Source organism: Schistocerca cancellata, chromosome 2, assembly GCF_023864275.1.
Source record: "Schistocerca cancellata isolate TAMUIC-IGC-003103 chromosome 2, iqSchCanc2.1, whole genome shotgun sequence".
Lineage (NCBI taxonomy): Eukaryota > Metazoa > Arthropoda > Insecta > Orthoptera > Acrididae > Schistocerca > Schistocerca cancellata.
The window spans coordinates 193,524,840-193,541,055 of record NC_064627.1 but is presented as its reverse complement, the minus strand read 5'-3'; the positions used below and the strand labels follow the sequence as shown (position 1 = coordinate 193,541,055).

The 16,216-nt window shown below is 41.2% G+C and overlaps 3 non-coding genes across 3 annotated transcripts; all 3 read left to right on the top strand.

Annotated features, from left to right (window-relative positions):
- Window positions 1-9,458: 9,458 nt before the first annotated feature.
- On the top strand, window positions 9,459-9,530 carry Trnah-gug (transfer RNA histidin (anticodon GUG)). Its single transcript has one exon. It is a non-coding gene; the product is annotated as a tRNA-His (tRNA).
- A 1,149-nt stretch (window positions 9,531-10,679) lies between these two features.
- On the top strand, window positions 10,680-10,751 carry Trnah-gug (transfer RNA histidin (anticodon GUG)). The gene has a single exon. It is a non-coding gene; the product is annotated as a tRNA-His (tRNA).
- A 4,861-nt stretch (window positions 10,752-15,612) lies between these two features.
- On the top strand, window positions 15,613-15,684 carry Trnah-gug (transfer RNA histidin (anticodon GUG)). The gene has a single exon. It is a non-coding gene; the product is annotated as a tRNA-His (tRNA).
- Window positions 15,685-16,216: the final 532 nt, after the last annotated feature.

Genomic DNA, 16,216 nt, shown 5'->3' with positions numbered 1-16,216 from the left:
TAAAAGCCATAAAACTCATCCTCATTTGTGGGAATGCACTTCTTTTAAGCCTTCTGTATCGGTAGAACAGCTTTCTGCAATTATGTCTGAGATATTTCGGTTGTTGAACAACCATAAGAACTATTTCATCTACAAACTGTGGAAGGGGTATGTGTCTCTCTTTTTTGTAATTATGTTTTCCTTTTACGACATGTTCTACATTCTTAAAGATCACCTCATTATGGATCTTTAGAATATAAAATATATGTAATATAATAGTCTCTTTGTGCTGGCTTAAGCTGTCGCCAGCACACCGGTCGGCAACGAAGTAGCCCGAAAATCGATAGTAGGCGTTGGATCAAGTGCGCCTTATCACGAGAGAGACCAGAGATATGCCAAAAAGCAACACGCTGCCAACGCCCTCTTGACAGCATGTATTTAGGCCACCACCACGTTGTGGCCGCAAGAACCCTGGTTCGAATCCTGGTCACGGCAATATAGTGCTCTATTTTGTATTTCTTTTTACAGAGTTACTAATGTAGTCAAATGGAAATTGCTCATCAGGGCTACCAACATTAAACATTTGAGATTCACAGTTGCTTGGTAAAGGCAGTAATGGAATTGGAGGAACCACCCAAATGCTTTGTTACCCTTTTCTGATACAGAAGGAGCGATGATTAAGCAATAGAACTATATTCAACAAAAATGGCATATTATGGATATTATTGGAGTTATGTGAATAGTTACAGATGACACAAACATAAAAAGAAATCTAATAAACTGCTAGAAAGATCTGTTCATCAAACGTATAAAAACTGTGGACGTACACATATAAGATTTTGAATGTGTTTGTTTTTATCGAATAATACCTGACACATGAAAAATCATTTGGACGTGACACCGTACACAACTTACGACACATCTAAAAAAATGTTTCTTCGCAGTGCGAATGTCATTGGATATAGAAGACATAAGAAATATCATATGTTACTTCCATACGGTGCCTTACTTTGACGAAACTGGTAAAGACATGCAAGAATTACCGGGTCCAAACAAATTATTCATGGTACCAATTAATGAATTCCTTGCAGTAGTCTCTTCAGATAACTGGATATACTACTGCTGCTTCTCAGTAATTTATTCTTCAATTAAATATATCACATGAACTATGTCTTTCTTTGAAAACAACGCCTCAGTTATCGGATACAATACCAAGAACAAGAGTAATCTATATTAAAATTTGGAATCACATACAGTGGTGTACATAATTCAGGAATAGATATTTCCGACAGCGTGCCAGTAACCATAAAAACGTCAGTTATTGATAAAGTACAAATTAGAAGAATCCTGAGGAATTTTATGGCAGCCATTTCCTTCTACTTCAGTGACGAATTTCTTAGCAAAACGAAATGGTGTCAATACTTAAAGTTAAATCACATTACATGAATGTAGTGTAACAACCGATTTCGGAACAGCTTCAGTGGAGCAAATGGAAAAGTCTAACTAAGCGTGCCATTTTATTTTCTTATTGTTCTAGTCGCCTTATCAGTGTTGTGTGTGATGTGGCCTAATGAGTGAGTTTTATTTTAACTTTAGTATTTTTGCTGCCGTAGCTTTCGAGGTTTTGCGTAATTACGCACTGTACAGGGCGTATCAAAAAGAATAATCCACTTTAAAAAAAGTTATAATTATTATGTTATCTGAGATATCTGCGTGAAGAACAAACTGTTGAAAAGAGCAAAGTATCGAATTTTGTATGGTACCCTCTAGGTAACAGCAGTATGGACCCACTTCAGTTCTAGTAAAAAAGGTGTCGGGACAACAGAGAGTGTTTTTGTGTTCTACGTTTTGCGCAGTACGGGTCAGCAATAACTGCTCAGCTTGACTTTCATGTTAGGTATGGTGTGGATCCTCCTACAGCACAGAGCATTAGACCATGTAAAGAACAATCCCGACAAACAGATTGTTTGCGTAAAGGCAAATCGCCGGGCCGTCCCCAAGTCTCTGACTCAGACGTCGAACGCATCCACCATAATTTCACAAGCAGTCAGCAGAAATTCGTTCGCTGTCCAGTTCGACAGCTCTACATGTCCCCCATGTTCGTCTGGCGTGCGATGCATCGATGTTTACACATGAAACCATACAAAATTCGTATACTGCGAGCTCTTCGTGAAGATGGCAAACAACAGCGTGTGGAGTTTTGTAATTTCATCCTTGGCAAGATGGAGGATGACATTTAGTTCCACGCTTAGTGTTTTATGAGGCAACATTCCATTTAAATGGGGAAGGTGAACCATCATAACGTGAAAATACGGGATATGGAACAACATTAGAGGGACTCTCCAAAATTTATAGTGTTTTGTGCAGTTTCACGGGAAAAGGTGTATGGTAAATTTTTCTTAACCGAGAACACTGTTACAGGAAGCACATATCTCGATATGCTTGAGAACTTTCTTTTCCCACAGCTGGAGACTGATTCGAACGATTTTATTGACCAACAGGATGGGGTACCACCACAATGGCATCTGGAAGTGCGAGAATTTTTGAGTCAAAGGATTACTGAACGATGGATCGGTCGCATTGGACCAGATGATTCAGCCTTAGTTTACTGGTCTGCAGGGACACTGGACCTGGATGTATATGATTATTTCTTTTGGGCGTTTATAAAAGACTCTGTTTCTGTGCCTCCGTTACCAGCAACAATGAATGAACTGAGACATCGCGTAACAGCAGCTGTGGAAGCTGTAACTCGAGACATGCTTGTTGCAGTGTGCGAATAATTTGAATACCGCATTGATATACGCCGTGGATTCAAGGGGGGCATATTAAAGACCTATGAAAAGGTATGAAATGAAAAACTTTTAGAGTTTCCCATTCACCAAAATATAAAATTTATTGTATATGTTTATTAGTTTCAGAGATATAGATGTGCCAAATCGGATGATTCTTTTTGATACACGCTTTTGAGGGCTTTGTTCAACTCTCTGAGTCGCTTTTTGCCTCATTCATATCTCATACTGCGTAGATGAGATATCTAGGCTTTGCTGTTGGACCACTTTGCTTGTTGGTATTCACGTACACGTACAGACGCCGTTGTTGCTGACGCCTGTTTTGTTTCCGCAGTCGGTGACTTCACGCACGCACCTCCGCCGGAGGCGATGCCGCCAGTGGCCGGTGGTATCAGAGCTGATGCCGGTGCTGCTGGCGATATAGGGTGCGCTCCACACGGCCTTAACGCTGACGCTTCGCAATCCGCATGCACCTCCGCCGGAGACGATGCCCCCAGTGGCCGGTGGTATCAGAGCTGATGCCGGTGCTGCTGGCGATATAGGGTGCGCTCCACACGGCCTTAACGCTGACGCTTCGCAATCCGCACGCACCTCCGCCGGAGACGATGCCCCCAGTGGCCGGTGGTATCAGAGCTGATGCCGGTGCTGCTGGCGATATAGGGTGCGCTCCACACGGCCTTAACGCTGACGCTTCGCAATACGACGCGGCGCTATACAGACCAGGCAGCGGAGAGCGACTGTTACACGCAGACGAATACACCAGCAGTACTTATACGTCTCTCATTATCACACTGACGTCCGCACGGATCACACTCACTCACAGCGCTAACGAAGCCACTATATGCCATTGCTAAGCAAACTGGAACGTTGGTGGACTCCGTTTTCCACCACCAATGCGTAAACATGGCCGAAGCGGACATTAGCCAACTACTGACATGGTGGTCATCTTGTCAAACGCAGATGCAAATGTTGTATGTTTGCGATTCAGAACTGAACGAAGAACGAATAAGTTTGGAAGCTGATATTTTAAGAACAACCTTCAAAGAGCTAAGGGGTGAATAGTCCGTAGGACCAAACAGGCACAACCTTTAATTCGCTATTGTATTATACAGTATGCGAAAGGGCAGGAAAGTTAACCAAAACAAATAACAGAATTTTATTTTTCTTACTTGGGAGACCTGTATAAAAACGAGATAAACTCCCGGCCAACATCATCAAAATAAGGCCTTTTAAATCGAAAACAACGGCCTTAGTACGGCCATGCGTGGACGGTGGACGAAGAAAAGACCGAAGGAAGGACAAAATTACTCGCAACATACGTCATTACACCATGTGATGAGGGAGACATGCAGAGGAAAAATAAAGAAATAAAAAACTGTGCTGAGAGACGGCCAAGGGGAATAAAACAGCACACAGACAGCAATAAAACAGTGCGACGCCGGAACAGAAATAGAGTGACTAGCGAAGGGCCGGCCCCTGTGACCGAGCGGTTCTGGGCGCTTCAGTCCGGAACCGAGCTGCTGCTGCGGTCGCAGGTTTGAATCCTGCCTCGGGCATGGATGTGTATGATGTTCTTAGGTTACTTAGGTTTAATTAATTCTAAGCCTAGGGAACCGATGACCTCAGATGTAAAGTCCCATAGTTATTAGAGTCATTTGAACTAGCGAAGGTCTTGTAGCATATACTGCAACAAGAGTATATGATGTAATAAAAAAAAAGCCGGACAAGTGCGAAAAGGACTCGTGTTCTTATGTATGAAGATAATCTATTGGATGCCACTTCGGTCACTTGCATGTTGTCACTTGCTCCAGATAACCAACCTGATAAGGAGGGAGGGGGGGGATTTTTGGAATTAGTGGTAAGTTCCTATGGGACCAAACTGCTGAGATCATCGGTCCCTAGGCTTACACTCTAATAAATCTAACTTAAACTGACTTACGCTAAGGACAACAAACACACCCATGTCCAAGGGTGTGTTTGCGAGTATCAAAATCTGTGACATGTTTAGCCGTATATTTTGATTGCTTTCACTTGAAGATTAAATTACACTGACGGAAAAAAATCGCAACACCAAGGGGGAGTTGTGCAACGTAAAGGAGGAAAGTTGGTAGGCATGTTTCTATATCTGAAAGATAATGTCTTTTCAAATTAGTCACCAGTAGCATAAGTGTGGCGCTAGTAGCGCAACTGTGAGGATGCAAATCAAGTTTGCTTTAAATACACGCTGTAACGGCCTTGAGCTTTGACATTGGACGTACTGAGTTGTTGGTCAAGAACGCCTTTAAGGCGACAAAGACGCCGGTATCAACACCTCACTGAGTTCGAATGAGTTCGTGTTACAGGGCTAAGAGAAGCTGGATTTTCCTTTTGCGATATTGCAGAAAGACTTGGCAGGAATGTAGCCACTGTTCATAACTGCTGGCAGCGGTGATCATGAGAATGTACGGTCGCAAGGAGACCGGGCACCAGATGGTCACGTGGCACTACGGGAGGGAAGACCATCGTGTCCGGCGCCCAGCTCAGAGGTGGATGCTCTGTAGAGTGCATTCCACTGACCCCAAACCTCCGGCATTTTGGACTTTAGTGATGTGTAGCGAGAGCTCATTGGAGGGCAGGATGGAGGTCTGTGGTGTTCTGATGAGCGTTGGTTCTGCCTCGGTGCCAGTGATGGCCGTGTGATCGTTAGGAGGACTCCAGTCGAGGGCCTGCAACCAACCTGTCTGCGCGCTGGACACACTGGACGTACATCTGGAGTTATAGTCTGGGGTGCTATTTCGTATAACAGCAGGAATACTGTCGTGATTATCCACGCACCCTGACCTCAAACATGTACGTCAGTCTGGCAATTCGACCTGTTGTGCTGCCATTCACTAACAGCGTTCCAGAGGGTGTTTTCCAACAGGATAATGCTTGCCCACATACCGCTTTTTCAACTCAGCATGCTCTACAGTGTGTCGACACGTTGTCTTAGCCTGCTCGATCACCAAATCTGTCTCCAATCGAGCACATATTAGGCATCATCCGATGACAACTCCAACGTCATTCACTAACAGCGTTATTGTCCCTGTATTGACCGGCCAAGTGGAACAGGCACGGAACTCCATCTCAAAAACTCACATCCGGCACCTGGGCAACGCAATGTATGCACGTCTGCATGCTTACATTCAACATTCTGGTGCTTACGACGTTTATTACTGTAGCACCATTTCACATTTGTAATGTCTTATCTCGCGTTTACATGAACTTGTAATGTAGCAATATTAATCGGTTACATATGATACCCAAGAAATGTATTTTCGAAATTTAATTGTTCAACACTAATTATTGCCCCGTGGCAATTTATCAGTTTATTTACATCGCCAGGAGACCATAGGCATAGTATTTCACATAAATTTCAATTCAGTATCTGTACCAGTTCCTGAGAAAAGGAGATCTTTTATGGACGATCATATATTTTGATTTTCACTGTCGTAGAATGTACGTTTCGTATACTTCCAAAGGACCGTAGACTTCAGTACCTTACATAAACTTCAATTTGATATCCATACCCGTTTCTGAGAATAAGGGGTCTGAACATACGGACAGACAGGCAACGAAGTGATATGACGGTCCCGTTTGTTATCGACTGAGTTACCTTACCCGAAAAAGCGTTAATTAACGATTAATGTAGCACATACAAACATGAGCCTGGACTATACTCGAAAGTAATAAACAGACTGCGGCTATATAGGGACTGCTGAAACACCAGTCAATACCAGAATCATTTATGATTACCAGAAACAAGCCTCGGAACCCAATAGAGATAAAAAATCCTGGGAGCAACTAGACGAATATTTGGAAAGACGCAAACAGTATCGTCCTGTCAACTAGAGTCAGCGCTGTATGGTACGAACAAAACCATAGCTACACCAGAAAGACCATACAAAGTTAAACTGAGGCGGTCCCCATTCTGTCATTAATGCCAACTTGTTTAAAACGCGGTGCACATGATGAGCGAAAGTCATCTCAAAATTTGGAACTGGAGTCGGAAGACGTTATCACTCTTGCACAGAACCACAGGAAATGATACACCAACAAATCAAGCATTACAATACGCCTCTAACTTACATGCATGTGCCGAGAAGAGTTATTCATGGTTTATGGTCATTTTGTGTTTCATGTGACAGCAAACAAAACAGCTAATTTACAGTGATAAATCTCTTACGTTACAGAAGAGCATTTTAAGTAACAGAAACAATATCAGAAAAAGATTTGGTTCTAAATGTTTCTCTGCCCTACGTTATGTGAGTTATCATATAAGGTTCGGCCCTTTATTATTATTTATCTTCCATTGTTTTTTCATATACTTCTGTTAAGTTGGTAATAGGTCGTAAACCACTTTAGAAAGGAAGAAAGGATTACTAAAGAGATGAATTTCGTTTAATATGATGAAAGACATAACGGTTAGATTACATGACATACCTCACATTAAGTGGAAAATACTTTAAATTTAGGAAATGTTTTTAAATGAATGTATGTTCAAAAGTTGAAAAGGAAATGAATAAAACTTTTGAACAAACATTCATGTAAAAATAGTTCCTAAATTTAAAGTATTTTCCACTTTTTGGTAAGCGGATGAAGACTCGCTGGAGGAAATGTCAAACAGTTATCTGTTTTACCTTGACTTACTATTTCATTTCAGTCGTATACATACTAAGGTACATAAATGAAGTAGTTCAAAGGTTGTTTCTTCCTTTTACTTTCACCAGAGATTACTCGGCATTCTTTCCGAGTATTTAGTGGCACGAAAGGTGAAACTGGCGAGTGTCATGTGCGGCTGTAGTGGCAGAGAGGGCCAGGGTGGAGGGAAAAGGAAATTTCAAAAAGGGTAGCGGATAGCGAAAACCAGGAAGCAGACCCATCACCTAAGAAAAACGTCGGGAGTATACCAAAACAAAGAAAATTCATATTCCATAGAAATCAATGTAAATTATTACCTTTAATCAAACCTAAGCAAATCACATTTTTGCGTTAATAACCCAGTTGCACTATCTAATTAGCGACTTCAGCTTACCTATCACGAATGCTTTCATTGAGTCGCAACGATCGCCTGTAAAAGCCATAAAACTCATCCTCATTTGTGGGAATGCACTTCTTTTAAGCCTTCTGTATCGGTAGAAGAGCTTTCTGCAATTATGTCTGAGATATTTTGGTTCTTGAACAACCATAAGAACTATTTCATCTACAATCTGTGGAAGGGGTATGTGTCTCTCTTTTTTGTAATTATGTTTTCCTTTTACGACATGTTCTACATTCTTAAAGATCACCTCATTATGGATCTTTAGAATATAAAATATATGTAATATAATAGTCTCTTTGTGCTGTCGCCAGCACACCGGTCGGCAACGATGTAGCCCGAAAATCGATAGTAGGCGCTGGATCAAGTGTGCCTTATCACGTGAGAGACCAGAGATATACCAACAAGCAACACGCTGCCAACGACCTCTTGACAGCATGTATTTATGCCACCACCGCTGACCGGAAGATGTCACTCGACTCACACTTCAGTTTGGAGTCTTGTCAATCAGATGTAGTGTGGGCTTGTTTACTGATTGACTGAGGCTACGGCAGTGCATAGCGACCATATCGAGACTAGCAGCGAGACTAAAGTCTGTAATAGCAAGATTACCGAAATTCTCTGCAAGAGGACAATTACGGATGAGCTTGTACCACAACACATGGACTCTATTGAAGATAACTATCAAGATCATGCAACTAATGAACTGTGTTAATCCACATGTGCATTTGTGTTGTAAAAAGAGGGTACCGGCCACCCATAACAACATCCTCTCCCTTGCTCCCCTACGGTACAAGACTCTACAATCTTATCTTATTGATCACTGTAGATCACAAACATTCGACTTCATAATTATGAAACACTTCTAAATTTCACCACTACCCCAGAGTTACGGCCCACACACAAGAGTGCAGTCAGATTTCGAAAAGCTCACAGCAAGTCTTACAATTGCTAACACATTCAGGCCTGAGGTGCAACATCATTTGTTTAAGACAGAGACGCACATCTTTTCCTGGGTCATTTCTTTTCTCCCTCTAAAACCGCTTGTGTGATATCTGCGGCCTCTTAATACGACTTTTCACACTGCTACTCTTCCCTTAATGCTGCCAGGACAATACCTGACTTCGCCAGAATGTCGCTAATCCCTAAGCAAGCCTAGAAGAGTCAGAGCAGAGTATTCAGACATCTTATGAGTTCCACCGAGGAGCACACCTTGATCGAATTAGAGAAACTAACTCGTCAGCTCCAGGATGTAGATGCAAGTGAGTATGATATTCCGAAACCCCCACCCTTCTTTCATTTTTCTGTTACAGCATCTAAAGGCTAGTTCGCTCATGCGCAATTCAAATCATAACGTTACTGTTGCGAACCATTGTCTGCATGGGCTCACAAATGATACTTTAGGCTCTATTCACTGTACCAGTATAGACACATCACTGTTGCAGCTATCAGATGTCAAAAGTTCCTAATCGGTTTTAATAACGTTAGTTAAATACTGTATAAATTGTAAACCAAGTTTTCCTTACGACCGAAGGACGGAAAAAGCTGAGTTGGCGTTCGAGCGGAACCGAGTGATGTCAGCAACTCTGCGGCCGCTACTAGAAGAGCAAAGTATACCCACACTGAATTCACCAGCCGTGATAGTCTAGTGGTTAGGACATTGCGTTGTGGCCGCAAGAACCCAGGTTCGAATCCTGGTCACGGCAAAAGGTTAATATTTTAATGAAGATTGGCGCAGCTGCACAAAACTATTTCATTGACACGTTACTTTCGTTAGCAAATAATTATTGATTTTGTTCAAATCGATTCCATGTTACTAGATTTCGAAAATGATTTTGACACCGTTTCTCACAAGCTACTACTAATGAAAATGCGAGCAACTGGAATATCATCTAAATTACGCACCACGATTCGTGGCTTTCTGTCAGGAAGATCGCAGCGTGTACTGAGGAGCCCTTTACTGTTCCTGATCTGTATAAATGGATTAGGAGAGAAACTCAGTAGCTTTCTTATAACTCTGTAAAATATATTGACAGATAGTGCAGAATAGAAAACTAGCAATGGCTAGAGAAAACTCTCGTCCGAAAAGGCTTCGGAAAGCCCAGGAGTACCGACCGACTACCACGTAATCCTTAGACGACAAGCGTCACTGCGCTCGTAAGTGGCGGGCGGTGATCCGTCTAAGTCCTGACCAAGCACGACAGGGCTCAGTTTCAGAGATCCTACGGCAACTGTTGTAACCACTGCTGCAAGGACGATGGCTATGGCTGGACAGGAAATGCAAAATTATATAATAGTATGACTTCGCACATTGCTGCTCTTCCCTTAATGCTGCCAGGAGAATACCTGACTACGCCAGAATGTCACTGATGCCTAAGCAAGCCTAGTAAGAGTCGGAGCACAGTATTCAGCACGCATTATGAGTGTCACCGAGGAGCACACCTTGAACAAATTAAAGAAACTAACTCGTCAGCTCCAGGTTGTAGATGAAAGCGAGAATGATATTCCGAAACCCCAATCTTTCTTCCTTTTTACTGTTATAGGATCTAAAGGCTAGTTCGCTAATGAGCAATTCAAATAGCGTTATTGTTGCGAACCATTGTCTGCATAGGCTCATAAATGATACGTTAGGCTGTATTCACTGTACTTGTACAGACATATCACTATTGTAGCTATCAGATGTCAGAAGTTCGGTTTTAATAACGTTAGTTAAATACCGTCTAAATTGTGAACCAAGTTTTCCTGACGACTGAAGGGCGGAAAAAGCTGAGTCGGGGTTCGAGCGGAACCGAGTGACGTCAGCAACTCTGCGGCCGCTACTAGAACAGCAAAGTACACCCACGATGCATTCACCAGCCGTGATAGTCTAGTGGTTAGGACATTGCGTTGTGGCCGCAAGAACCCAGGTTCGAATCCTGGTCACGGCAAGTGGTTAATATTTTTATGAAGATTGGCGCAGCTGCACTTAACTACTTCATTGATACATACTTTTGTTAGCAAATAATTATTGATTTTGTTGAAAGCGATTCCATGTTACTAGACTTTGAAAATGAGTTTGACACCGTTTCTCACAAGCTACTACTACTGAAAATGCGAGCAACTGGAATATCGCCTAAATTACGCACCACGATTCGTGGCTTTCTGTCAGGAAGATCGCAGCGTGTACTGAAAGGCCATTTACTGTTCCTGATCTGTATAAATGAATTAGGAGAGAATCTCAGCAGTTTTCTTATAACGCTGAAAAAAGAGATTGACAGATAGTGCAGAATAGCAAAGCAGCAACGGGCTAGAAAAAAACGTCCGAATAGGCCTCGTAAAGCTCAATGGTATCGACCAAGTAACGCGTCATCCTCAGGCGACAGGTGTAGCCACTGCTGCAATGCGGATGATAACGGCTAAAGGAGATATGCATAATTATAGAAGCACATATGACTACGTGGAATATAGATGCCGCCAGCAGGAAAATTAAGAGACCTCTGCAGAAAAGGAAAGCAACTCTATCAATATTAAGAGCTCAGATGGCAAGCTAATGCTAAGGAAAGAAGGGGAAGGCTGAAAGTTGAAGAGAATATATAAACGGCTGTACAGAGAAAATTAATTTGTAAAAGATTCAATGGCAAGACAACGGGAGAGATGATACTGTAAGAAGACTACGACAGACTTTTCCAAGATCTTCGACGAAACAAGGTATCTGGGACAGACAATATTCCCTAAGAAATGTTGAGCTCCTTGGCAGAGCTAGCAAAGACAAAGGTTAATGGACTGGCGTAATTACCTCAGAGTACAAGACGAAGGTAATTCTTCACTTTACAAAGAAAGCATGCGCTGATAGGTGTCTATATTACCAAACTACCACTTTAATAAGTCAAAGTTGTAAAATACTACCACGAATTCTGTACAGAATAATCGATCAACTTATTGAAGGCTATTTCGGATGACATTAGTTTGGTTTCCGGAGAAATGTACGAACACGAGAGGCACTGTTGACCCTAGGAGTTACGTTTGAATACAAACTGAGGAAATGAGAACCTACATTTAACGCATTTGTAGATTTAAAGAAAGGTTTTGAAAGTGTTATCTACATCACACTCTTCGAAATTCTGAATGTAGCAGGAGTAGAAGACAAGAAGCGATCGATTATCAGAAACATGTGCAGAAACCAGACTGTAGCTAAAAGAATAGGACATTCAAGGGAAGGAGTAGTTGAGAAAGGAGTGAGATAGCGTTGTTGCCTATACCCACTGTTGTTCAGTGTTCAAAAATTGACTCTGAGCACTATGGGACTTAACAACTGTGGTCATCAGTCCCCTAGAACTTAGAACTACTTAAATCTAACTAACCTAAGGACATAACAAACATCCATGCCCGAGGCAGGATTCGAACCTGCGACCGTAGCGGTCACGCGGTTCCAGACTGAAGCGCCTAGAACCGCACTGCCACACCGGCCGGCTTCGGTGTTCAGTCTGTACTTTGAGCAAGTAGTAAAGGAAGCCACGGGACGTCTGGAAAGGGAATGAAACTTCAGGGGAATGAAATAAAAACTTCGGTGTTTGCCGATGACATAGTTTTTCTAGGAGAGGCAGTGTCTTTAAATGAGATTATGAGTGAATGTCAGAAAAATTAAAGAAGGGCCGTGAAATGAGTCACTAAACATTGTAGATTAATTTTGATATACTGGTAGTAAAACTGAACAGCGAAGGAATAGAGGATAGGATAAAGTGCAGACTGGCAATAGCAAGAATAGCGGTTCTGAGAAGGAGAAGTTTGTTAATTTAAATGTGAGAAAGCTTCTGCTGAAGATACTTGTCCGGAGTGTAGTCTTGAACGGAAGTGATGCGTAGGTGAAAAACAATTCAGAATGTCAGATGATACGGGCTTTTAGAATATGTTTCTACAGAAGATAGAGCAGAGGCTGAAAGGTATTGAAGCAAATCGGAGGGGGAGAGCTTACCTTACCGAAAGGAGAGACTCTGAAGCATCAGTGTAAGAAGAGAAGTGTGTGGGATAAAAATTGTCAAAGATTGACTATAGAATACGGTTTCAAGTGGATGTAGCGTAATGTGACTGTGCATTCCAGATAAACTGAAAAGAATGAAGTTACAGTGTCGTCTAAATAAATGTTTCTTACACCAGAAGGTGTCTGGACAGTGACACTACGCGTGAACAAGTAATTCCAACGAATAATCTATGGCCAGATTAATTAAAAAAGAACTGATTGAGGCAATGTTCTCATTAAAATATCAGTCTTCTTCTTTGACCAAGATTGATGCAGATAACGGCTGGTAAGTGGGATTACCAAATCCATCATCTTCCATCCATCCGTAAGAGTGCTCTCTACCTGATCTACAACACACAGGAGGTACTTCCTGTCCGTCTGATGCAGTATATCGGTAACACTACCTTCACTGCCTTCCATCCAAACCCTCGAAGCTAGTGAACGGTCGCTCTACATAGTGAAATCCTCTAGTTTAGAACTGATTGCTGTCAAAATCTTTATCTCTTTCCGCAGTTTTCAGTGATTTTGTGGCTTCAGATTGAATACCATTCTGAACCACCTGCAGCTATATTGATGAACAACGACGTTATAGCTAGGGACATCACTATAAATTTTTTTTTCAAATTGCGACAAATTCCTTTAGCGTATATATACATGCTATTTCTTTCTCTCCGGTTTCACACAAAAAATACGTGCTTTCTAAGCGATAAATTGCACCGGAAAAAACCCAAAAGTCATTAAAGAATAGAAATTTATAAAATAAGTTAATATGTTGTTTTATTACTTTTGAAAGCGTTATTTGAAGAGCAAAATTTATTGATTTTAGATGTCTGAGAAGCTTAGTATGCTCCATAAAGTTCATATTTTCATCAGTTCTTACACCCAGAAATTCCGTACATTCTAACACTTTCGCTAATTCCGTTTCTTGTAGTGTGTTAAAATAGTTTATTCGAAACTAAGTGTCCATTTTCCGACAGTGACTTAATAATGCTTTGAATAATGTTATTAACAACATCGTTTTCCCTTGCTTTCTCTCCAAAAGAGGTAATTATAATATCTTATGTATGAAAGAGTGTCAAGACCGTTTTATACATGTATTAGGAACGGGAACGAAGCGAAAATAAAAGCCCATGGAGTTATTTTTTTCCTTGGTCGGTATGATTTTTTGTCCTTCTCAAACTATTTGATTTATCACAGATTGTATTCCTTTCGTTACATACGATTCAAACCAGTTGTGTACAATACGTTTAATTCCACTTACGTTAAGTTTTTTTTTCACAAGAGTATCACACTGAAAAATGCTTTAGATATATGTTGCAAAATTACCAACTGGTGGTACTTTTTATGTAATCCTCGAAATTTTTGGTGAGTAAATGTGTAAATGGCATTCTCTGCCAAGCAGATAGTCTGGAACGCAAATGGTAACTCACTAAATCGTAGTAAACCGCCGACTCAAGGAACTTTCGCCACAAGAGGGGAAACAGCCGTCAACTAATGCTGAACTGAAACGTATGTAATCTAAACGTGAACATCAGTGTGAAGATGGAACTGTCGGTTAGAAACCGGTACCGCCTCTGTTTTTAAGAATAAATAGCGTTATTTACAGTGGCTGGTTGCTGTTTTCTTCTTCGAAACAATCAACTTCTATTTTGAACACAGCTACCGTGTACAAAACTCTGTTTTTGACAAAATGATAATGTATAATTAACATGGTAGAGCACCGTGGGTTCGCTAAGATAAAAAAATTAAGTACATAGTTTCCACTTACATGTAACACTACACTAAAAATGTATTTGTTTAACGAATATGTTGAAAGAAAAGACACTAATAAGGAAATTGAATAATAATTTACTAAAAGATAGCATTGTGTTGTCTAGGAGACACCACAGTGATATGCATTTTCGGACTGTCTGAATAACGCAATCAAGGTCACAGTATTATTTATTTTCGTTGACACCGCGCAACAGTACTTACGACGAGAGTTTGGGTAACCAGAGCTGAAGATGGCCTATACTGACTGAAACCTGCTATCACGAATAAATATTGTTGTGATCTACATTGTGTTACCCAGTTTGTATATAATTATTTAAATCTTTTGTGCGTCCTTCCCCATTGAGGGATTTAATAAGGCGTATCGCTATGTCAGCAAAATTCCTTGTGCTAGTGTTGTCTTGTATACACCACTAAGGAGATGACTCAGTACGTTAGAATGACTGGTATTATGTTCGTAGCTACATTAATACTTCGTGGCATTTTTTAAAATAATCTTACATAGATATAATAGTTTCTCTGCTGCTTCAGTGTTGCCTTTGGTTGTTTAAATATCTGTGGGTCACCATTCTCAGTGTATCTTTTTTCAGGAATGCACAGAATGTGATGTACACAAAATTGGCAGATATTCATGAGATGATTATGGTTGAGGATCTGGGGATTTTTCAGAAATTTATGATAGGTATTGAAAGCGGGATGGTAAGCATGGGACTGAAGGAGAAGTCAATGCTGTATTGTAGGGTGTGGATAACGTAAGTTGTGAGCTACTTATTTATAGCTGACTCAATTCCACAATCATTCACATTAAGATGAATTCCTTGCTGTTGACTACCTACCTTTAACGTTTAGAGAAGCACCAATACAGAAACGCGAGGTCTCAGTCTGCGTCCTCCGTCTTGCTGCTCCTGCCTGTTGCTCTGCGATCGAGACGCCACCTACCTGCTGGCGGCGTTAGTTTGCCAACTGGAGCGGAAAGGACCGTTTTCTGCTTCCAGAGGAGTGTTTCCAGACGAGCGACGGTAGCCGTGATAGTCTAGTGGTTAGGACATTGCGTTGTGGCCGCAAGAACCCAGGTTCGAATCCTGGTCACGGCAACTTAGTACTCTTTTCTTGTATCTCTTTTTACAGAGTTACTAATGTAGTCAAAAGGTCTCTTAAAAATGGTTCATTCAGGTTACCAACATTAAACAACTGTGATTCACACCCTGCGATATTTTTTTACATATTTCAAATATGATATAAATGGATCATCGAGTTATAATCAACACAATTCTGCTAAATGAAGATGAGCTTGGAGTGTCAGATGCTCAACTGCAACCTGCATGGTAAAGGCGGTAGTGGAATAACAGGAACCGACCAAACGCTTTGTTTCCCTTCTCAGATACAAAAGCAGCAATGTTGAGCAATAGAACTGTATTCAAGGAAAATTGCACATTGTGGACATCGGTTGACTATTGTGAATAGCTATAGACAACACGAACATAAACAGCATACCTAATATACTGCTAGAAAGATCTGTTGATCACATGTATAAAATATGCGGACGTACAGATGTAAGATTTTGACTGTGTTGGCTTTTATCGTGTAATATCTGATACATGCAATATCACTTGGACGGAATACCAT